Below are 23,094 nucleotides of genomic sequence, written 5' to 3'. Positions count from 1 at the left end.
ATTGGCAATCAGGATGGGAACTCTCCTTGTAACTTTGCACCTTTTGTTTATGAAATGTTATATTAAAGTTCTGGTTTATAGTTTGTTTAATATGAGTAATATTCTGAAAAATATCACATTGAGATTGGGTTTCATCCCTCTTTATTGGCATCTCAAGGTTCTCCATCTTCTCTTTTATCTTGAAGTCCCAAGACTGGTAGCATCCCGTTGTGTATGATGCCCTGCTTGAGTTCCAAGACATTCTTTGTTCCAGGAGAGTTATAACTGAGTATGAGTCTGGAAAATCCAATGAAATTGAACAGGGTGTGGTGAGGGGCCTGAAGGGGTTCTTAGGATAGTTAGTATCTCAGAGATCAGGATGTTTAATTTATGGTCTTCCCAGGATAAAGGGGACTCAGACACCAAACAAAGGGATACATTTCCGCCCAGTAGAGGGAACTGGAGGTTTTTTTGTGGGGAGGGACATTGGAAGAAGAGGATTGGCTGCTTTGTGGAACTGGCCTCAGCATCCATTTGGCTTCACCGTCTCCTCCAGTTTTCCCTTTGGTGAGTTCTCCAAACACAAAGATGTGAGCTGGCCTCATTCCCATGAAATTATATGTCATATCAAAGCAGCTTCTCATGATCTCCAAGTTTTATTGGGTCAATATTCATTCCCCCCCACATTTCCGATATTTGACTATTTGTGTTTCTTTTCCATTTTTGTGATGAGTCTATTTGCAATTTTAACTGCTTACCCCAAGATCCTAGATCTGTGCTGCTGTGGGGTCTCAGTTCCCCTGCCAGGAACTGGACCGTCATGGATGCCGGGTATTAGATGGAGAAGGCATGAGAGGTCATAGGTGTATAGGAGCGACCTTATTGCAGACCAAGTAGCCATTGCTAAGAAGGAACCAGACAAAGCAGCACTTTAACGTAGTTCCACAAATCAGCCTACAGGGCAGCAGTGGCAAACATAGGAGCCATTGCTAGCAATGCAGCCAGCCAAGTAGCCAGCCACTGGCTGGTCAGTAACACATTTTTCCCCCATTGACCCCTCCAGCCTGCCCCAGGCCTTCAGCACCCTAATGTCTGTGTCCATGGGTTATGCATATGTGCGTACAAGGTCTTTGGTTGATTACCTTCCACCCACTGTCCCCCACCTTCCCGCACGCACTCTTTCCATGTTTCTATGTCTCAGTCCGCTCTGTTCTTCAGTTTATTTTGTTACTTAGATGCCACATGTGTCCTCTAGAAGTTTTTTTTTTTATATATTTAGGTGCTCCTATATTGGATACATATATGTTTTCAGGGTTATAACCTCTTGTTGGATCAATGCCTTTGGTGTTATGCAGCGACCTTTGTTGTCTCTTGTGATGGCCTTCATTTTAAAGTCTATATTGTCGGATATGAGTATTAGCACTCCAGCTTTTTTTTTCTTTTCCATTTGCATGGGAAACTTTTTTCCATACCTTCGCTCTCATCCTGTGTGTGTCTTTTGTTTTGAGGTGGGTCTCTTGTAGACAGCATATAGTTGGGTCATGTTTTTGTACCCATTCAGCTACCTACCCTATGCCTTTAAATTGAAGCATTTACTCCATTTACACGTAAGTTATTGATAGGTAGTTATTTATTGCCATTTTAATCCTGTATGGCTATGTTTCTCTGTGTTTCTTCTTCTCATTACAGCAGTCCCTTCAGCATTTCTTGTAATGCTGGCTTGGTGGTGATATACTCCTTTAGCCTCCCCACCCCCACCCCACCCCGGGAAGCTCTTTATTTGACCACCTATTTTGAATGATAGCCTTGCTTAGGATATAGTAATCTTGGTTTCAGATCCTTGCTTTCCATTACCTTGAGTACTTCATGCCATTCCCTTCTGGCCTGTAGAGTTTCTGATGAGAAATCAGGTGTCAGTCTTATGGGAGCTCCTTTGTAAATAACAGTTTGCTTTTCTCTTGCCGCCTTTAAGATTCTCTCTTTGTCTTTAATTTTTGGCATTTTAATTATGATGTGCCTGGGTGTGGGTTATTTGGGTTCTTTGTGCCTCCTGAACTTGTGTGACTTTTTCCTTTACCAAGCTAGGGAAGTTTTCTACCATTATTTCTTCAAACACCTTCTCTATTCCTTTCTCCCTTTCTGCCTCTTCTGCCACACCTGCTATTCTAATATTGTTACATTTCATGTTGTCCCACAGCTTTCTTGAGCTGTCCTCTTGTTAATTGTTGGGTTTTTTTCTTTTTGGTTCTCTGAGTTTTTTCAACCCTGTCTTCGAACTCACTAATTCAATCCTCAGCTTCCCCTAATCTGCTGTGTTTTCCTTCCAATGTGTTCTTTATTTGTGTGACTCCATTCTTTATTTGTTTTCAGAGTTACTATATCTTTTCTCATGCTGTTGAGTATCTTTACCATCATTACTATGAACTCTGTTTCAGATAAATTTCTGATCTCTGCTTCATTTATCTCTTCTTCTGGAAAATTCTCTTGTTCTTTCATTTGGGGGTTGTTTCTCTGTCTTCTCATTTTGGCTTCCTGTTTGGCTTTGTGACACTGTATTAGGTATATCTGCTATGCCTCTCAACCTCTAGTGCAGGACAGTATCAAACACTGTTTCTAACTAATTAGATTAGGCAGAGACTCAAATCCTCCAGAGACACTTCTGCCTACAGACTGATAGGATTCTGACTTGAATTGCTCTCAGGCAATTGTCCTCAGGTGTGGTAAGAGTTTTTTTCAGTAGGGTGGGGCAGTTGCTTTTGCCTGGAGGACAGTTGTTATTTTATCTTAACACATTGTGGGCGGATCATGAGCATTCTCATGTTTTCATATTACACAGTGTTTTACATAAATGTTAAAAACATGCCTTAAAATTAAATACCCATTGCACTTTGAAGTTATTTATTACATGTTCTTACAAGATAATATCTTTTTAACGTATACTTTGTAAAATGTTTTGTGTACTCATTCAATAGAAACTTATCTGGCCACTGGGTAAAGCTAGCAATAAAACTACTGGTGCCCAATGTGTTAAGTGGCCTCAGGGCAAGGTGTTTTCCAATAGGGTGGATCAGCTGTGTTCCCCCCAGGCAAGGTCTCCTGTATGGCAAATATCTGTGTGGGAAAGGTGTCTTCTGCTGCTTGAGGGAATGACTCAGCACAGGAAACTTGGGGTGTCTGCCTTCTGAGCTCTAACCCCCGAGTCCCCAATCCTGGATACTGCTTACACAGCTCCAGTCCACTCTGCCCTCCCTCTGCCTGATCACAAGGTGGGTGGATCCGCTGGGAATTTTGTGTGTTGGCCCTTTAAGAGGGTGCCTGGATTTCTGGCCATCGCTCCCTGGCAGACAGCTACCCCACTGCTCTTCACAGTCAGATGTTATATGGGCACCTTTGTCAGTTCTGGTGTTCTCCGCTGGGGGGCCCAGATTGAGGATTAGACTCCAGAGTTCTCAGTCGCAGCCCCCCACAGCTGAGATATGTCTCCAGTACTTTAGTTCCTGTCTGTGGGCACCTGGGCCAGCTCTTTCACACCTCCGCCCCTCTGACCAGTCTCTATGTGGTCTCTACTTTCAGTCCTCGGGTATCAGGGTTCTCTCCAGTGAGTCTTCCATTGGTTATTCAGGTAGTTTTTCTATATTTTATTTGTAATTCTAGTTTGTTCCTGAGAGTGTGTCCATACAGCATCCACCTACTCTGCCACTCAGTAACACATTTTTATACTAACTCAGACGAAAGAGACTTCTTGCCAAATAGTGACATCAATATTTGGGTTATAGAAAGGTACGCCTGCACAGGGCATACAGTAAAATTGCGGTGTCCTTGCTTTTGCACCTACATATGGCAAATTGGCCTTTTACATCCGGCATACTCTGATGAGGGTTCCCACACTCAAATTGGCCTTGAACATCCAGTGTACTCTGGACTGGGCCCCATACTCCACCCCTTATACCGGGTGGTTTTCTAGGGATACCCTGGCCTATTTGCCAGATCCTTGAACACAGAGCTTACGGTAACAATACAAACTGTAGTATGTTAGTACTACATTGTACCAGTACTCCGGCCCTAATAGTAAAACTTAAGAATGCCCAATGCCATATCCCTGACAGTCCATCCCACCAGTCACAGAGGGGATCATGGGAAGGGCTTGTATGGCCTTTACTTCACTATCTCTTTCTTGGAGGGCATTGGTGCCATTGCCAGGGCTGGATCAAGGGGTGCAACTGTAGCTTATAGTTATACCTGCTTCCAAAGGGGATAGGAGGGCTACTCAGGGCCCTCTCTAGTAACAGACCATGACTGGGTCTATGCTCCCTTTCCTCCCTCTGCCAAGAGGGCAGGCCTTGGGTCGAAACAGCTCATCTGTTGCTTTCACCTGCACAGGAAGTGTCTGAGGATACCTTCGCATACACTCGTCTCGCCTAATCTTTTAGGCTCGGTGGGTCCACCCCCAGGTGGAGCTCACACTTCCTGTCCCCACGTGGAATTTCTCCGCTATATTCTGCCACACCTGCTATTCTAATATTGTTACATTCCATGTTGGCCTACCAGCCACTGTTGCTTGTGCCATCATGGCAACTATAAAGGCAGCCCAGCTGTCTGTTCTAATGGCCAAAGGGCTACTTTGCTCAGTATCTGAATCCAACTACACACCTCATCTTCCCATACACCCAGATCCCCATCATTCCTCAATGCTGTCATCCCAACCCTCCTCCTCCGCACACGGGCAGGAAGTGCTCCGTTTAACCTGGGATGTCCATGATGTTTCAGGAATCAGTGACCTTCAAGGATATAGCTGTTGACTTCACCCAGGAGAAAAGTGGGCCCTGCTAGACACACCCCAGAGAAAGCTGTACAGAGATGTGGTGCTGGAGAACATCTGTCACCTGTTCTCTGTGGGTGAGTCTTGAAACTTGTATGTATGTTTGTATGTGTGTGAAAGTAGTCATATATGTAAGTGTCCATTCCTTCATGCATTGAACAGGTACATAGAACAGCTGCCACTATTCCACTGCAGGCACTGCCTGATTCTCTCATAACTGCTTAGAAGGAAGATGTTTGTTATTTTTACCTTTTGTTTTCATCTCAACACTAGACTGTCATCTTGACCACAACTTCATGTCATTTTGCAACTCTGTCTCCAGCACTCAGAAAATGGTGAAGAAATTAATGGACATTATTCACCCATAATTGATTGATCAAATATTTCAAAATATGTATTATGTTGCATGTATTTGGAAAAGTAAGAGCAGAGTATTGAAAAATATGATCATTTTGATTACTTTTGTAGAAATTATGTTGATGGGAATTAACTGGGTCCTGCAAAATGATTGAGAGTCCAGGCTTAGGAAATAGTTGCTATTCCCAATATGTACACTAGATGGCGGCAGAGAAGAGCATTTGCTTGCAGTGTGCATCTGATGGTGTGGGGTTCCGGTCTGCGAGCAGGGTCCTGTCCCATCAGCTCTGGGTTCTCTGAGTGTAGGGAAGGGTCTTACCTGAAAGAGTTTAAAGTCCTGTCATTTCAGATCTGGGCCCTGTGCTTGTGGGGGAAGGTCTGACCCGACAGAGTAGGGAGTCCTTTCATGTCAGCTCTGGGTCCATTTACTGAGGAATGTGGACACAACTGAGAGCGTGTGGGGTCCTCTGACATCATCTCTGGGTCCTGTGAGTGTAGAGGGAGGAGTTCACCCTGAGAGAGTAGCAGGTCCTGTGACATCAGTTCTGAGTCCCTGTTCTTGTGGAGAGAGTCACAGACGGGAGATTGGGGTGTCCTATCACAACAGCTCTTGGTCCTGGGATTGTTGGGGTGAGTCCTGCCCTATAAAAGTGGGGTGTCCTGTCACATCAGCTATGTGTCCCTGGATGTGAGAAGAAGTCTCTCCTTGGGAGATCTGTGTGTCGTGTCATATCACCTCTAACTCTTGTGCGTGAGGAAAGAGGTCTTCCTGAGAGAGGGTGCATAGATGACCCCCTGCACCCAACCCCTTTGCCTGCTGACGTGCACGGAAGTGTTACTGCCCAGATGCACAGGAGATGGCAGCAGAGAGGCACACTTGGTACCTTGTTGGAAGTAACCATATTGTATTGTTAAGCAAGTTTCAACAAACTTCAAAAAATTGAAATTATATAAAGTATGTTGCTGGCACTCAAGGCAGTTCATCTAAAGTCAGTGGCAAAAGGGAACTAAGAAGTCATTCTGTTTAAAAGCTATGAAATGCACGTCTAAATCACACAAGATTCAATGTTCATGTGGATAATCCACTCTACCAGACGAATCTTCCTGCTCACCGGCTCCCAGGTGTTATTCCCATGATGGACACTAGATGGCAGCAGAGAAGCACACTTGGAACATTTTTAAAGGGGCCATATTGCTATAAAACAGGGTTCAACAAGCTTTAAAGGATTGAAATGATATAAAGTATGCTTCTTGCTCTCATTGCAGTTAATCTAAGGTAACTAGAAAGACATTGTATTTTGAAGTTAAAACATACGCTTCTAAACAACCCCCAAAATAAATTGGAAAATAATTTGAACTGAATAATAAAAAAAACTGCATACCAAAACTTATTTTTTAAAAGTGCACCCTTAATAAAATAATAAAAACTAAAAAAATTTTAACTAAATTAAAAAGTGTACCCTTAAATGTACATATTAGAAATAAAACCTGAAAATTCACAAGTTTTGCACCCATATTAAACCTAAAACAGTAAATCAGCATGAACTTCCAATTTTCAAAGGAAATAAAGATATGAACTTATGGCAATAATTATTTAATCGGGCTGCTGAATCTTTTCCTAGGCCCACCTTGTGCTTCCTTATAAAACCCAGTTTTAGCAAGAACCCTGCCAAGTCATGTTACCAGAATCTCCCATCCTTGGGATCGGATCACCCTTGGGATCTGACCGGATTCCTCATCCTACATCCTTGCCCAGACGTCATCTGATCACCTTGGACTGTCTTCAACAAGAAACCTGTTAAGTTGAGCCAAATCCTCCTGACCCCTGATGTCTCTGTTATCTGAGAAAAACATGGCTCGTCTTTCCCCGTTGCTAGTGGGAGTGGGGTTCTCGGGGTACCACAGGAGTAAGCATTTAGGGAGCCCCCCATGGGAGGATGAAATATGGTAGAAATCTTTATTCCCATGGAATTACACGCCAGGGTTTCCTAAGTCACGTCCCCGTTGGTCCCGTCATAGAAGTGTAGCTGGGTTTCAGTACAGCTGGGAGCAGAGCCGGTGTCCAGAGTCTCCTTTCCATGTGGGAGCGGGTCCATTAGTCCAGGGCGTGTGGGGCCATGAAAAATGTGGGCAAATACAGGGGAGCAGGAGCAAAACAGCCTCGCGAGCTAGGAGTGAGTCACAATGTGCCAGAGAAGGAATTTCTGTTTAAAGGATTCTATGTCCCCAAATCTCCTCAGGCTTGCAGTGGCCACGTCCCTTCTGGCCTATGACTCTGTCCCCCGGGGTGACTGACAGAAAGTACCTTCCCTAGTCATCCCAAACTTACTGGGTCTGCGTCTGTCTGCCTTTTGTCCAGTTCTCCTCCCCGCCACCCCCCAATGTTTTGCAGGGAACATGCCTAGATGTCTGGCCTGCACTTTGCTCCTTTTCTGTTATCAGTAACTAGCTAATTCCATTGGCATCATTTCCTCTTCTCTACCCACTGACCCCTCCTCTGCTCTTGGCTATAAACTCCAATACACACACCCCTGCATTTAGAGTTGAGCCCAATCTCTCTTCCCCTTGGCTTCCCTACGCCAATTATGGAGATAGCCCCATCTGCATATATAAAAAGGCAGTGACCGTGACGACTGAAACAACAGGTCAACCGAACAGCAGGCTGCGTGGGGCAACCAGGCCGGCAGGAGGGGCAGTGAGAGACGACCAAATGACCGAACACCAGGCTGCGTGGGGTGACCAGGAAGTTGTAGGGGTGCGGCAGTTGGGGGCAACCAGGCAGGCAGGCAGGCAGGTGAGAGTTTAGGAGCCAGCAGTCCAGGATTGTGAGAGGGATGTCAGATCCTGTGGATGGGGCCTAAACCGGCAGTCAGACAACCCCTGAGGGATCCTGGATTGGAGGAGGTGCAGGCTGGGCTGAGGGGACCCCCGTCCCCTGTCCAGTGCACAAAATTCGTGCACTGGGCCTCTAGGTCATGAATAAAGTCCTACTGTGCTTTAGTACATGTCGTTGAATATTCCTTTAAATGTATCACTTTCTGATAGCTCTGTGAATAAAGAAAATGATGCAGCTATGATATAGGTAGTAATTAATGATCTAATCAACTCATGGGACGCCATCTGTGCTTGTGGATTCATCCCAAAGGTCTTGAACTTACACGTCATCTACGTAATCCTGCAACAAAAAGCTAAGTGTGAACCAGGAATGCGGGCGTAAAAGCGCGTGGCCTGGCGCCCTTACCTCGCACAGCCGGTTCCCGCCCCGGCACAGGCCACGCAGTCCTCGCGCAGTGAAAGGGCCCCGTCTCAGTGCAGGAGCCGCAGACCCGCGGGATCCCACCTCCGACCCCTGCACCCAGAGCGGCCCGCTCCCGGCTCTCCCGCGCCCCCGCACTCGCGGGTCACGTGTCTTGCGAGGAAAACAGACCTTGACTTACACTCTTCCAACTTGTCGGCACTCCCTCCCCATGGCTCACGGCTCGAAGCGCTACCTTGAACGGAGCCGTTTAACTCGGAGCCGGAGGAAGCAGCCCTGACGCCCGGGGGCCACGGAGACCCCCCTTCCCACGCGCGGAGCCTGCAGAGGCGCTGGGGGCAGGCGGGGCCCAGGAAACGGCGCGGGGGCGGGGCGAGAGGCTCAGGTCCCGCCCCCGGACACGCCCCCGCTGGCCGCGCCCACCCTCGCCCACAGCGTCGCCTTCCGCCCGCCTCTTCCTGGCCGAGGCCCCGCCCCCTTTCGTCACGTCCTGCGGGCGCGGAAGGGGGTGTTCCTGAGCGGAAGTCCCGGTGCGGTGAGTGAGGTCCGTCCGGTGAGGTTTCCGTCCGTCCTCCACGACCTGGACCCGGCTCCTTGTGGTTGTCCCAGGCTCCCCCCCGCACCCGTCCCTTCCGCGGGGAGCCCCCGTTCCCCCAGGGGGACCCAGCGCTCTGGCGCCGCCGGAAGTCATTTCCGGTTCCGGTCCCTCTCGCTGGGAGGCCGCCTTGGCCGTGCGGTGTCCAGTTCCCCCCGGGGACGTAGTTTCTTGTCTTCTTCCCCATCGCCCCTCGCCCCCCAGGAGGCCGCGCCGTCCCTGCCCGGGTTCTGGGCCCCCCGCTCGCCTGCGCCCCGCCCGCCGCTCCCCGGGCCCCCTTCGCGGTCGCCGCCTGCCGGGGGCCCTGTCCCCGGGCCGGGACGCTCGCGTCCCTCTGTTCCCGCCGGCCGAGCCTGCGGGGTGCGTCCGCGGTCCGGAGCCCCCGGGAAGGGCAGAGGCGGCTGCGTTCCGCCCCTGTGCCCGGCGCCGGGGGGTGGGGTGAGGGGAGAAGAGGGAGCGACCTGGGGCACCGGAGGAGGCCGGTGCGGGCTTTAAAAAGGGAGAAGCCCTGGCCGGGCAGCTCGGGTGGTTGGAGTGCTGTCCGGGTCTCGGGTTCGATTTCTGGTCCGGGCATACACCCAGGCTGCGTACAGGAAGCAACCGGTCCATATTTCTCCCTCTCCCTTCCTCTCTCTAAGAATTTCAGTTTGAGCCGCCGGCGTGGCTCAGTGGCTGAGTGTCACCTATGAACCCGGAGGTCACAGTTGGATTCTGGGTCAGGTACATGCCCGGGATGCCGGCTCAATCCCCAGTAGGGGGCGTGCAGGAGGCAGCAGATCCATGATTCTCTCTCCCTCTTTCCCTTCCTCTCTGAAATCAATAAAAACACTTTTTTTTTATTTCAATTTTAAAAAACATATCCTCAGGTGAATATTTACTAAAATAAAAAAGGAAAACATTCTATTTATCAATGCAGAAATTGGTTATTCTGGGAATTTCTAATATTTCAAAGCTGGTTAGAGTTTTATAGTTTGGGGGACATCACCTAAATGTGAATTGAAGAGACCATCCAGCACTGTACGAGCTATTTCTTGCTTGGTAGTAAAAATGCACATTCTAAACCGCAAAAATACTTCCCTTGAGTGTATATTCAGCACAAGTGTTTATGTAGACTCAGACTGATGCCTGCAGCCTGAAAATATGTTGGCAGATTACAAATCCTCTTACAAATAAAGAGCAGAATACATTCTCTTGCTGCATATTCTCTACAATACTGCCCAGAACAACCAAAATCCATAAAATAGGGAAGAGGCATGCAGGTTGCCTTTGAAGCTTTTAGAGGACGTACAGAGTTAAATGGTAGTTTGTCTTCTTAAATTCATCTACTTGACTTTTGTAATAAGAGGGGAAATACTTCCTGACAGAGGTGTTCTTGGTAGATTTACATGATTTGTTCTCTACATTAATCAGGCTCGTTCATTAGATTCCAGTATTGATGTGGTGATCGGCTCCATTGAAAGGGAGCCCACCACCAGAATGGCGCACTTTCCCGAGAGGAAGGAGCTCTGGCGTTGGGGTGTCGGGGAAGCATCCTCAGTGAAGACTGGGCTTCATGGGATTGCCTGTCTGTTGTGTTCTGGTGGATATTAGCTATTGTTTTCACAAGACGGGACAGACCTCCTTTATTTTATGAATGAATTTTTGTGAAGGGAAGTGTTGGTTTTGTTGGGAATTTATTGAGGAGATATCCTAGGAAGCCATTCAAACTGAGAAGTAATAATGGGGTGGGAAATTGTGTTTGTGAATTTGGGTGGGAATGAAGAATGATAATTGTGAACAGTGTAGAAATGATAGCAATACTTAATAGTGTTTGTGATGTTCTGAGTGAGTCTACAACATTTCAAACTTTAGATGTCTGGTAGAGACATGGAAAGGAATGTGGACTAGGTAAAGAGTGATATTTAGGGGAGACAATTCTCTTAAAGTGCATGTTAGCTGGAAAGCAGAGATGAGAGCTCAGAGATGGACCTCAGACATGAGCTCCGTAGCTTTCAGTTTGGAAAAAGTAACGGAAGAAGCTGAGTGAACAGCGTGCATCAGTGGGAAGGGATGAAGAATTAGCATGGAGCCTTGTCATCTTCCTGCAATATTGTTTGAGTTCTGCTCAGGTGATACGGAGCTGGGATGAGTATATTAGTCTTAAGGCCGTTAGTAGGCTGACATATTAGAGAACCGAGGGGAAAGTAAATTCCTCAAAAGAAGTCATATTACACTTATTACTTGGTTCCCAGTAAAAGCCTGAGGTATGTACATTGCGTTTATTTATGCCGATGTCATTGGTGGTGATGTTAGCTAGCCAACTGGGGAGGTAGGGAATGTGAGCTTAAGGCAACTGCACCTTCAGCTTGTGGTTTGATTGTAAAGGCGGGACAGCAGAGAAGGACCAGAAGAGGAAATAAGTTCAGAGGAGTTTTAGTTTGAAGATGCAGGAGATTTGATAGGTTTAAATGATGGGGGATGTACTGAGGAGAGGGGGAAGTCGCTTGTAAAGGAAATAAACATTTTAGTAAATAATACAAGGTTCCTGACAAAACAGAAGACAGAGTGGTTCCATTGGAGTCTAGATAGTTCTTCAGTGCAATAGGAGAGAAGGAGTAACTAAAGGGTGCAGGAAAATTTGCACATTTTATGGTGTTAGACCCAGGTAACTTGTCAACTTACATATCCACTTGGAAGGAAATACCTCATCTATTGAAAGTGAGGGAAGGGTGAGAATGTGTGAAATTAAAGGCATGGGGAGAGTTAGAAATACTTTGGGAGCATGGCAGACCGGTTAACTAGCCAGGACGTGCCATTCTGAAGCCACTGTGATGTGTGACTCCTGCTGTCAGGGCAGCCCTGGAAGAGGCACTATGTGGAGACGCCTTGTGTGGCGGTATTCTTCCGCAGACGTAGCACACCGTCAGTAGGAACAGGAAGTGATGTTGGTCTTAGGGAACACTGTTGAAATGGGTAGCCGAGTTACACTGGGCAGTAGGAAGGAGAGTGGAGGCTGAAGTTCGGGGATTGGGGCAATGCAGTGGTCCTGTGTGGTACAGAATACCGGCATGGGCAGTAATTTTTGGTGAAAGAGCAAAAAAGAGAATACATTGCAAGAATAGGATGGGTCCTCTGAATTTTCTTTTTTAATTCTCACCCAAGGATATGTTTATATTGACTTTTAGAGAGAGAGGAATTGGGAGAAAAAAAAGAGAGAGAGAGAGACATCGATGTTAGAAACATTGATGGATTGCTTCCTGTATGCACCCCAACTGGGGATCAAACCTGCAACCCACGTATATGCCCTGAGCAGGAATTGAACTCAGTCTTTTATGGTATACGGGGCAATGTTCCAACCAGCTGAGCCATTCAGAGGGCATGGGCCTCTGGATTTTAAGGAATCTCTGCTTAAAAGGCAGGCGGAGGCAAATGCAAATTATGTGTCCCTTTCTAATGTATGCTTATATGCATTGAATATGCTTGTATTTGTGTGATTTTTGCCACATTACTAAAGTTTTCTGAACTTCTCATCATGTCATTTATTAACTTTATAAATAAATCATAATCAGTAGGGTTACCTTGAGGAACAAATAAGCAAATGTATGTATATCTCTTTGCACAGAATCACATGTAATGAAACTTGACTGTTCCAAGTTACAAATGGGTGAGTTAAACCTACTTCTGTTATGACTCATTGTCATCACTTGTTTATGAAATACACAATTATTGCTGTTTTAGGGGAGGGTTTACACTTTATAAATGCTGTCTCGGGCACACTGAAATAATGAGGTTAAGGAAAATTGCAGCTAATATGACTGACAAAGGGCAGGAGTTCAGCTTCCACTTTTCAAAAATATCAGATGGAGCAACAGAATTTCCTATTAAAATGCTTTCATTCTATATTTTCTAAGCCTGCTGCCCTGTGAGGATTGTCTAACATGATAGGAGTTCTGTAACCCATGTGCTCACTCTATTATCTGATACAGGGGATCTTCAGGGATAAATTTCAAAGTAGATGCCATTGGCTACACTAAATGGAATAAGTCAACCCATCAGTGAATTAACACTATAATAAAATGTAATCTTCATTCTCTTGGTGCATAACCGAATTCCTGCAGGACAAATCTAAAAGTCAGTGTTGAAGGATTGATATTTCTGGAACCTCAATTGGAGGAGACAAAATGATTCAGGACAAAAGTATCTGGAGGGCCAGGGACAGGAAATAGGAATGGTCTGGGGCACCAGAGGGCAGGGTAGAGTTGAAGAAACACTGCTGTGTGCCAACTAAGAATAATTAAGCCTGAGAAATTTCCCATTTGTTACTGGAGGTGAGGACACCTGTGGCATGAGTCTGGGATCTCTGTATTTTGGCCTCAAGAGGGAACTGGAAAATTCTGAACACCCTGGATTAATTCCCTTACCACACTCCTCTCTAAATTAAAGGTGTTTTGTCTTCTTTTGATCTGGCAGAGGAGAGCTCTCCCGCTGTTCTCTCAGCAAACACTCCTGGTTGGGCTGGGGGCTACCTCCAGGTGAAGCATTGGGGCTTTGACAGTTGGGTCTAGAAATTGTAGAGAAATAAGTTTCATGGCTTCTTTCTCCTCCCACAGCTTTGCCTCCTGTTGCTTGGACTGTGTGTCAGTGAAAACCCAGAAGACAGTTGACAGCTGAGCTAGTGACAATGGCGTCACAGGTGAGTTGGGAATTACTCTTTCTACTGAAATGCATCTCCATTGCGAGTATGTGGGTATATTGCTCCTACAGGCACGGGTGTTCTGAGTACACGCGAGACTTTTCACAGATCTGACCTTCAGTTCATTTTCCCCGGTTCTCTGGAATGGTCGTGTTGGGTCAAGGACTCATTAAATGGCAATCTCTTTCCCAACATTAAACTAAGATATTTCAGCCTCTAGTAATGCTGTGTAATTATAGGACAGATTGGAAAGGTTTCATTTTCTCCTCTAATTCATGGCTTGGTTAGGAAAAAAAAAAGTTACGCATTAATCATATTACTAACTGTCATGGCCTTAGGATTGAGGTGAATGCAGGTGAGGAAGGAGCAAACATTATAGCCAGGAAGGGCGGCAGATGTTTCCACAGGTGAGCTCAGCCAGTTACAGGTGCTGACAGGCGTGCTGATTAGTATTGGGGGGAAAATAAGTCATGATTATGCCAGAAAAGGCAATCAGGAGTCATTCATTTATTTTTTCCAATCTCAGGCCTCTTAAAATTTTTATAGAATATGTTTGCGCTTTTGAAATCCAAAAAGGAAAACCAAAATTCTCATTATTACCCATGTCCCAAGTCATGAATTTTCTTCTTGTAATTTTCCCTTTCTTCAAATTTGATTAAGTGGAGGCAATGCATAGGGAGTATTGTTTCCTTAATTTTGGTTGTAATCCAGGAGGAGGAACGTAGAAGGTAGAGTAAAACTTAGAGCCTTGTGGAAATTTTTGATGAAGTAGAGCCCAGAGTAATCAAGTGGCTTCATGTAACCTTGAATAGAGAGACAAGATGGAGAAACAGAAGAGGCAATGACAACTGTAATTGGAGGTCCCAGAAAAAGTGAGACATGGAGGCCTCGGACTATAGGAAGAGTTGGGGTACTCCTGGCCTTCAGCACAGAAGTCTCGGGGTCTCTGGCTTATGCTGCTGAGCCATTTATCTTTATGTGATGTCACGAGCATCTGAGCTTTGTGGAGACGAAAGTCTGCACCTGCTGATCCCAAGTCCGGTATGAATTCTGTTCAGTTTTGCAGAATTCTGAGCATTGCTTCAGTTTACTCTCTCATTCATTGAATAATAAACATGGAACTTGTTTTTAATGTTGTTTGCTACATAGTTACCACTTTACACATGCTCGTTGGATCTTAAAAAAAACTGTAACTACCATTACACCAGTTCATTGATGAGCACATGGAGCTGATAAAGGAGAATAATCTGAACATAGTCGTGGTAAAAGGGGGCAAATAATGGATATGGCGTTCCTTCTGGTGAGTTTGTAGGTTTCCTTGAAATTGGTGGAGAAGTGTATTAATTATAAATTTTCAAGTGCAAATTTTCTAATCATGATTTGGAGTCATCATTACAAGTTTACTGGTATGTCTCCAGGTTATATTACACCACCTCATGTTATACTTCTTTACAGTGAGGTTTTATATATTTACTGTGGGTATATCTGAAAGTCAGATGTCCAGGTCAGCAATGAGAACGATGTGGCTGGACCCAAAATACTGTTTGAACTTTCTATACGCTCAGCTGCCACTTCCTTAGTGCCGTGACCTACCTGGACCATCCTCCCCTAGAGGTTGGCAATCCTGGCACGGTCTGAAACAAAGTCCATAATGTTGTAGGAAGCAGTGTCCTTCGAGGATGTAGCTGTAGACTTCACCCAGGAAGAGTGGGCCCTGCTGGACACACCCCAGAGAAAACTATTCACAGACGTAATGCTGGAGAGCATCAGTCATCTGGTCTCGATTGGTGAGTCTCTTCATATGTATTGTGCATGTATGTATTTATTCAGTCTACACATATGTCGAAAAACTTTCCCATTTCTTATTCCAAACTTTGTCTTAATTCTTTCATAACTCTTACAACTACCTTACAGTCAGTAATTTTCTATACTTTTTGCTTTTATTCAGTTTGTAATCCCAGTAGAATGTAATCTTCCTGACATAATTTCATGTCTCCCTTGCTTGCTACTCAATTTCCAACTCCCACACAGTGGTGGGAACTCACTTTATTTTTTAAATCTTCACCAGAGGATATTTTTCCCATTGATTTTTAGAGATAGTGGAAGGATGTGGGGAGAGGGGGAGAGAGACACACACACACTCATTAAATGGCAAATGAGTCTCACATCAGTGTGAGAGAGAACATCAATTGGTTGCCTCCCTCACAGGGCCAGGGATCACACCTGCAGCTGAGGTACATGCCCTTGACCTGGAATCTTTTGGTCTGAGGGCCGATGCTTCAACCCCTGAGCAAAACTGGCCAGGGCAGAAACTCACTGTTTTTGAATGTGTAAGTAAATGTATTGATTTAAAATATTTAAATATTTATTTTGATGCAGGTACTGTTAGATCAGAACAAAGTTTTAAAAATAACAAGACACTTTTCCACATAGAACTTAAATTTTTTTTTTTCTGGTAGAAGTTGTATTTATTTGGTCATAATAGTCAAGCACTGTGAAAACTTACATGAAAATATTGATGATTCTATAGTCTGTCTTTGAACTTGGGCATGGGCATCAGCAATGATATGTCCTTAATATCTTTTGGGACAAGTTTAAGAGATGTCATTGGCTGACTACCCATGTTACTTTCAGTATACTCTTTCCTAGGCTGACTTTCAGAGGTTATATTATTTTTCTCATTTAGTTGACCCTGTTTTGATCACCATATACTGTTATCAGCACAGAACTCAAAATCCATGTATCATTTTCGTACAAACAGGCAGTCAGCTCTACAAATCATATGTGATTTCCCATTTCAAAGAGGGAGAGCAACTTTCAAGAGAAGAGATTGCTATTCTACAAGGCCAGAGTCCAGGTGAGCTCCAGAGGCTGTTTCAGTACAAGAAAGAGCCTTGTCAGTGAGTAAGTGGGCCCTAAGAATGATTAATGGAGATATCTGAGGTTAGTGATGTTTTGTAAAACGTAGGGGACAAATTCTTGAGATGTCATTATACTTTGCAGGTAGCAACTTCTCTTTAGGTGTCTCTCGTTATCTTTAACTTTAGGGAAGGTTATATTCATGTGCTTAGAGTTCTCTATTTACATCCTCTCCCCCCCCCCCCAAATTTCCATAGCTGGAGTTGAGTCCTGTAACTCTTATCTCTGCACCCACACCACCCTGGAGCACTCCTCTGATTGTGCCTTCATGGTTGACAGGAAGGCCATCTATGATATCTGTGGGAGAAAACTCGATATTGAGCGCCCAACCGACACTAATCTTAACCTTATTAGCCAGATTGTGTCTTCCCTCATGGCTTCCCTCGAGTTTGATGAGGCACTGAAAGTCGATCTTAGAGAATTCCAGACAAACCTGGTGCCATAACCCCAGATCCACTTTGCTCTGGCCGTATCTGCCCCTGGCATCTCTGCTGAGAAAGCCTACTATGAGCAGCTTACTGTAGTAGAGATTACCAGTGTGTGCTGTGAGCGAGCCAACCAGATGGTGAAATATGACCCTTCCTTGGGAAATACCTGGCTTGCTGCCTTTTCTACTTTGGTGACGTAGTTAGTGCTGCCATTCCCACCATCAAGACCAAGCATGCCGTCTAGTCTGTGGATTGCTGCCCCACTGGTTTCTAAGGTTGCATTAATTAGCAACCTACCACTGTGTACCTGGCGGAAATCTGGCCAAAATACAGTGAGATATGTGCATGCTGAGCAGTGCCTCAAAACACCATAGCCGTTGCTGAGGCATGGGCTCTCCTGGACCACATTTTGACCTGTTTTATGCCAAGCATGCCTTTGTTCACTGGTATGTGGATCAGAGAGTGGAGGAAGGAGAGTTTTCTGAGGTCCATGAGGTCATGGCTGTCATTGATAAGGACTCTGAGAAGGTTTGAGGATATAGTGCTGAGGATGAGAATAAGGGGAATAGTATTAACTTGTCTGCTGTCATTTTATACTCCATTGTCTTGGGACTATCTTATTTTGTGAAACTGTCCATTGTGTCTGACTTATCAATAAAAGTGATGTGTTTGTGTGTGTTTTTAATTCACAAAATATCCCTTTTCATGGACCTATTTTATGAATATATCCCTTTCTTTTCCTCCCCAGCTTGCCATCTTCATTTTATTTTTCTCATATTCTAGTCCAGAAAATGTCAATTGATGTCTGTAATGTGTTTTTCCTTAGAGTATTCCTTACTTTGATGTGCTTTCCCATTTATGTGTTAATATTTAAAACAGATGGGCTATGGGTCCCTTCAACATTTTAATCTCCCTAATAATTCCCCCCCCCCAGTCATTTCAGAAAGGAGAGATGATTTTAAAAAACAAGAAATGTTATCCACTCGACATTTTCTCAAGAAGGACACATCCCTCATCAATGCAGTGGTAAGCTTTATCAGTGTGAACTTGTTCTTCCAAATAAAGAACTGGAAATTAAATAAGTTATGAGTTTGGCATAATTATCTAATTAAAGTTGAGATCAAGGGCTTTCACAGCAGAAAGTTTTGTTAGTTTGGTTTTAGGGAAGAAATTAACCTGAAGTCAAAACCATAACCTGAGGTCTTATAAAGAGACAATTGTGCCCTAGCCAGTCTTTTCCTTCTCTCCCACTCTTTCTAAAAATCAGTGGAAAAATATTCCCAGGTGAGGATTCAAAAAAGAGAATTGTGTAATCCTGGCTCATGTACCCAGTCTTTGAAGTAGAATGTATAAAAATTAATCAGATATATCTGCAGTTGGGATGCCATAAAACAGAAAATCTTTATGCATGTCGTTATATAACTAATAGGAACAATTTTAAATGGATTCTATCATTGAATGATTACTCTATAATTTATATGTAGAGAAAGGAATGAAGGAATGAATAAATGTGGATAAACCTTTAACAGTATCTCATTTCCTTTCAAAAAGCAGAGATTTTACGCTCAAGAAGATCCTTTTGAATGTAATGATTTGGGAGAAAACTTTACTGAAATCTTAACATTGACTCGGTGCATGATACCTCACATGGGAAAGAAACCCCATATCATACAAGAATTTAGAAAAGTGATAAATTACTTTAATCAACATAAACTAATTGATGCTAGAAATAAATTGTTTGAATGTCAACGTGGGAATGCTTTGATTCAACACTCTGCCATTAGACAACACAGTAATACTCAAAATGGAGAGAAGTCATTTGAATGTCATGTATGTGGGAAAGCCTTCGGTAACCGTTCTAACTGTAGACGACATGAGATTATTCACACTGGATTGAAACCACATGGATGTCATCTATGTGGAAAGGCCTTCACTCATTGTTCTGACCTTAGAAAACATGAAAGAATTCACTTTGGAGAGAAACCATTTGAATGTCATCTGTGTGGGAAAGCCTTCAGTAAAAGTTATAACCTTAGCCGACATGAGATGATTCACACTCGAGAGAAACCACATGAATGTCATCTATGTGGGAAAGCCTTTACTCACTATTCTGACCTTACAAAACATGAAAGAACTCACTTTGGAGAGAAACCATATGGATGTCATCTATGTGGGAAGACATTCAGTAAGCCTTCTTACCTTAGACAACATGAGAGAACTCACAGTCGAGAGAAACCACATGAATGTCATCTATGTGGGAAGACCTTTCCTCATTTTTCTCACCTTAGAAAACATGAGAGAACTCACACTGGAGAGAAACCATATGAATGTCATCTATGTGGGAAGGCCTTTACTGATTCTTCTGTCCTTAGACGACATGAGAGAACTCATACTGGAGAGAAGCCATATGAGTGTCATATATGTTGGAAAGCCTTCACTGATTCTTCTGTCCTTAAACGACATGAGAGGACTCACACTGGAGAGAGGCCATATGAGTGTCACCTCTGTGGGAAAGCCTTCAATCACTCTTCTGTCCTTAGACGACATGAGAGGACTCACACTGGCGAGAAACCATATCAATGCAATATATGTGGGAAAGCCTTCAACAGAAGCTATAACTTTGGACTGCATAAGAGAGTTCATACTGGAGAGAAACCATACAAATGTTATCTATGTGAAAAAGCCTTCAGTAAACATTTTAACCTTAGACAGCATGAAAAAACTCATACTATAAAGGTTAAAATGTGAAAGATTCACTACCCATTGTTTCAGACTCTAAACACCCTTGAAGGACTCACACGCTGTGGAAACAAAGCAGTTTGTAATCAGTGTGGAAGAGCCTTTATTCATCCTTATTTCACTCAATCAAAGTTCAAAATGGAGAGAATCCATATGTATGGCAACTACTTGACAAACTCTGGAGACAATGGGCTGACCTGGAAAACTCAAACTTAAAGCAATGAATGTGTTGGGATCTTTATTACACAGTTCTGTTAAACAAAATGCCTTGGTGGATGGAGTTAGAGGGGCATGGTGCCAGCAGTGTGTCAGGAGAGCTGGCAGAGTGGGAGATTGCAGTGGGGCAAGGGCTGGGGACCTGTGGTAAGGAGGTGGGGCCTGCAAGTCCTCAGTACAGCAGGATCTGGACTTCTGCCTGGACCAGGAGGCACTGCTGGGTAGATCCACTGTCACTACTCACACGCGGTGGCAGGGATTTCGGAGCACTGTGATGTACCCCATCACTGAGTGACTTGGACTGGCTCTGGGGCTGACCTGACCCTGGTTCCTGTCCTCAGTCAGGACTCCATCTGAGAACTGGAGACCACATGAGTTCCTTCCTGGCTCCTGCCACAACCACACAATTTGACTGATACTCCATGCAAGCAAGGTCTTGTCTGGAAGTTGATCCCAATCAGAAGCCAGATCCCATTTCTAACTGTCATTGAGATCTTAAGACTCTGGAATGGGAATCTGTTAGCCCAAGCACTGGATCTGAGCTGGGATTAAACAGGAATAGGGTGGGATGGGATGAGAACAAGTAAGTACTACTAACTTGATTAAGGTGAAGCCAACTGGCATGAAGCAGACCCTTAGTGGCTTGAGATGTTCTCTGAGCAATTGCTTTTATAAGCTTCTTGCTGTGTTTTCCCTTAAAGTTATAGGGCAGGAACCAGAATCTGGGATCTCTCAGCTAGACAAAAGGTTTAGTTCATCTAACCCATGAATGAACGGAGGAATCGGGTCAGAGAAACTCTATGTATGTAATCAATGTAGGAATATCCTACTTTATAATTTATCCTTTACACAAATTAGTAAACTTCAGAGGAGAAAAATTCTAGCTCTGTAATCATTGCACACTATTCAACCTAGCACCAGTCTTGGTGTGCACAAAAAAAATTATTGTCAGTTAACTGCTAAAACAATAAATAAGTGGAAAAAATCTAATAGCAGGAGGACAAAGCCTCTTGAAGATTAGCAGATAATCTTCTGAAAAATTATTCTATGGAAAATGATAAAATGTTACTTATTAATCAGCACTTGTAAAGCAAGTGAGGATTTACATTGGTGAATACTCACTGTAACAAATGATGGAATCTTCAGTGACTTCTCATTACTTCGCACTAATTATCTCACACTGAGGAAGTAGATAAACTTTTAGATGGATTTCATATTACAAATTTTAGACTGGCTAAAATTATTGGACCATTAAGCAAACAATTCAGCAAAATAGCCAGAATTTTACCAAAGACTTGTTACTGAAAATGTAACATAAGATTCACAATTGTGAAGCACTTTGGGAGTGTAGAATGCACAATTTTGGTAGAAATAATATGGTCGAACTAAAATGATTAATACTGGAAAAATGCAAGCATTAATTAGTGGTAAAAATTAAGCAGGTTGGTTAAATTCCATTTTACTTACACTGGTATAAACACATGTATTTGGGTGAGTTATAAAATATTAAATGTGAGTTAAAACATAGAGGGTACAAAACCATGTTCTAACTGTAATATTAGTGTTATATTTATTGAAATATTTTAAACGAAAGAATGATTTACAGCCCTAACCGGTTTGGCTCAGTGGATAGAGCGTCAGCCTGTGGACTGAAGGGTCCCAGGTTTGATTCCGGTCAAGGGCATGTACCTTGGTTGCAGGCACATCCCCAGTAGGGGGTGTGCAGGAGGCAGCTGATGGATGTTTCTCTCTCATAGATGTTTCTAACTCTCTATCCCTCTCCCTTCCTCTCTGTAAAAAATCAATAAAATATATTTTTTAAAAAAAGAATGATTTACCTCTATTTTTACTATATAAAATATTTAAATCAGAATTTTGACACCCTAGCTGGTTAGTCTCAGTGGATAGAGTGTTGGCCTGTGGACCCTTTGTCCTGGATTCGATTCCAGTCAAGGCCACATACTTTGGTTGCAGGCTTTTCCCCAGCCTGGGCCCTGGTCAGGGCTCATGCAGGAGGCAACCAATCGATGTTTCTCTCTGCCTTTCCCTCTCTCTTCCACTCTCCCTAAAAATCAATGGGAAAATATCTTGGGGTGAGGATTAATTTTTTAAAAAAAAAGAAATTTTGGCAATAATAATGACTATTATATAAGAAAAATTCTCCACAATCAAAAACATGGAATCACATTAAAACCTTGATACTTTCTCATAAGAACCTGCTTTAATTATCTGCACTTTCCTAATTTTTTTTTTGGATGCAATTGTATCAAACAACCACATGTAGATCCTTTGTCATGACCTGTCTCTTTTACCGTATGGTACCACTGGACCTGATGGAAATCAGCACACATTTTGTTCCTCTGCCATGTGCTTCTCCCTTGTTGCTGCTGAATTGTGAAATGCCCCAGTGTCAAAGCTCACCTAGGCATAGCCAGGATTTCCTTTAATGATTTCAGGGGGCATATGGTTCTTATGTGATCTACATACAGGTGTGTTTCCTAAGTGTGTGTATGACTTAGAGGGTATAGGCCTTTATGGCCTCTGTGAAAGTACATGTTCATTGTGGAAGGTCCACATGTGATTGAACATTGTTGTTTTACGTGTCATCGTTTGGACTGTGTTAGGGTTTGCCTGTGTTGAAAGGGTGTTGTGATAAGTGTTGGATCAGTGTGTGCTGTCATTACCTTTCAGAGGGTGTGTGAGGTGAGAAGCATTGTCTACCTGGCATCAGTTAACAGTCATCACCCATGGAGCACCAGTGGAGTCATGCCCGTGGGCCCTGCCAGGATTGGAAGTGGGAGGGGCCAGGTAATCCAGGGTCTGAATGGTTCAGAGGTTAGGGACCTGTGGATATCAGTGATTGTGGCACTGACTGGGGCAAAAGGTTAGGGGCTGAGTAACAAAGACCTATGGTAGAAAGCCTCATAAGTTTGTCAATTGAAGATGCTAAGTTCTCCACCAGTGGGGAGAACTAAAGCCATTTTGAAGCAACAATCCCAAGGCAAAAATGGGAGGAATGAAGGGCAGACCCAGAAATGCCAGGAGGTAGGGCAGAAGAGGCATAAGCTTACTCATACCACACCTTTTAGGATCCCACCCCCACCAGGCCCTATA

General features: G+C 44.0%; 1 long non-coding RNA gene across 3 annotated transcripts; it reads left to right on the top strand.

Moving 5' to 3' along the window:
- Positions 1-8,887: 8,887 nt before the first annotated feature.
- Positions 8,888-21,745, top strand: LOC307104003. Of its 3 annotated transcripts, XR_013813853.1 has the most exons (7): positions 8,888-8,955; positions 12,608-12,649; positions 13,596-13,678; positions 15,339-15,465; positions 16,440-16,535; positions 17,960-18,051; positions 18,577-21,745. It is a non-coding gene; the product is annotated as an uncharacterized lncRNA (long non-coding RNA). The 3 variants fall into 3 exon arrangements; XR_013813854.1 differs by lacking the exon at positions 12,608-12,649 and having other exon boundaries at positions 8,912-8,955; XR_013813855.1 differs by lacking the exon at positions 8,888-8,955 and having other exon boundaries at positions 10,801-13,678.
- The last annotated feature ends 1,349 nt before the right edge of the window (positions 21,746-23,094 follow it).

Source organism: Cnephaeus nilssonii, assembly GCF_951640355.1.
Source record: "Cnephaeus nilssonii genome assembly, chromosome: 8".
In the NCBI taxonomy this organism is placed as follows: Eukaryota; Metazoa; Chordata; class Mammalia; order Chiroptera; family Vespertilionidae; genus Cnephaeus; species Cnephaeus nilssonii.
This window is presented reverse-complemented; position numbering and strand designations above follow the sequence as displayed.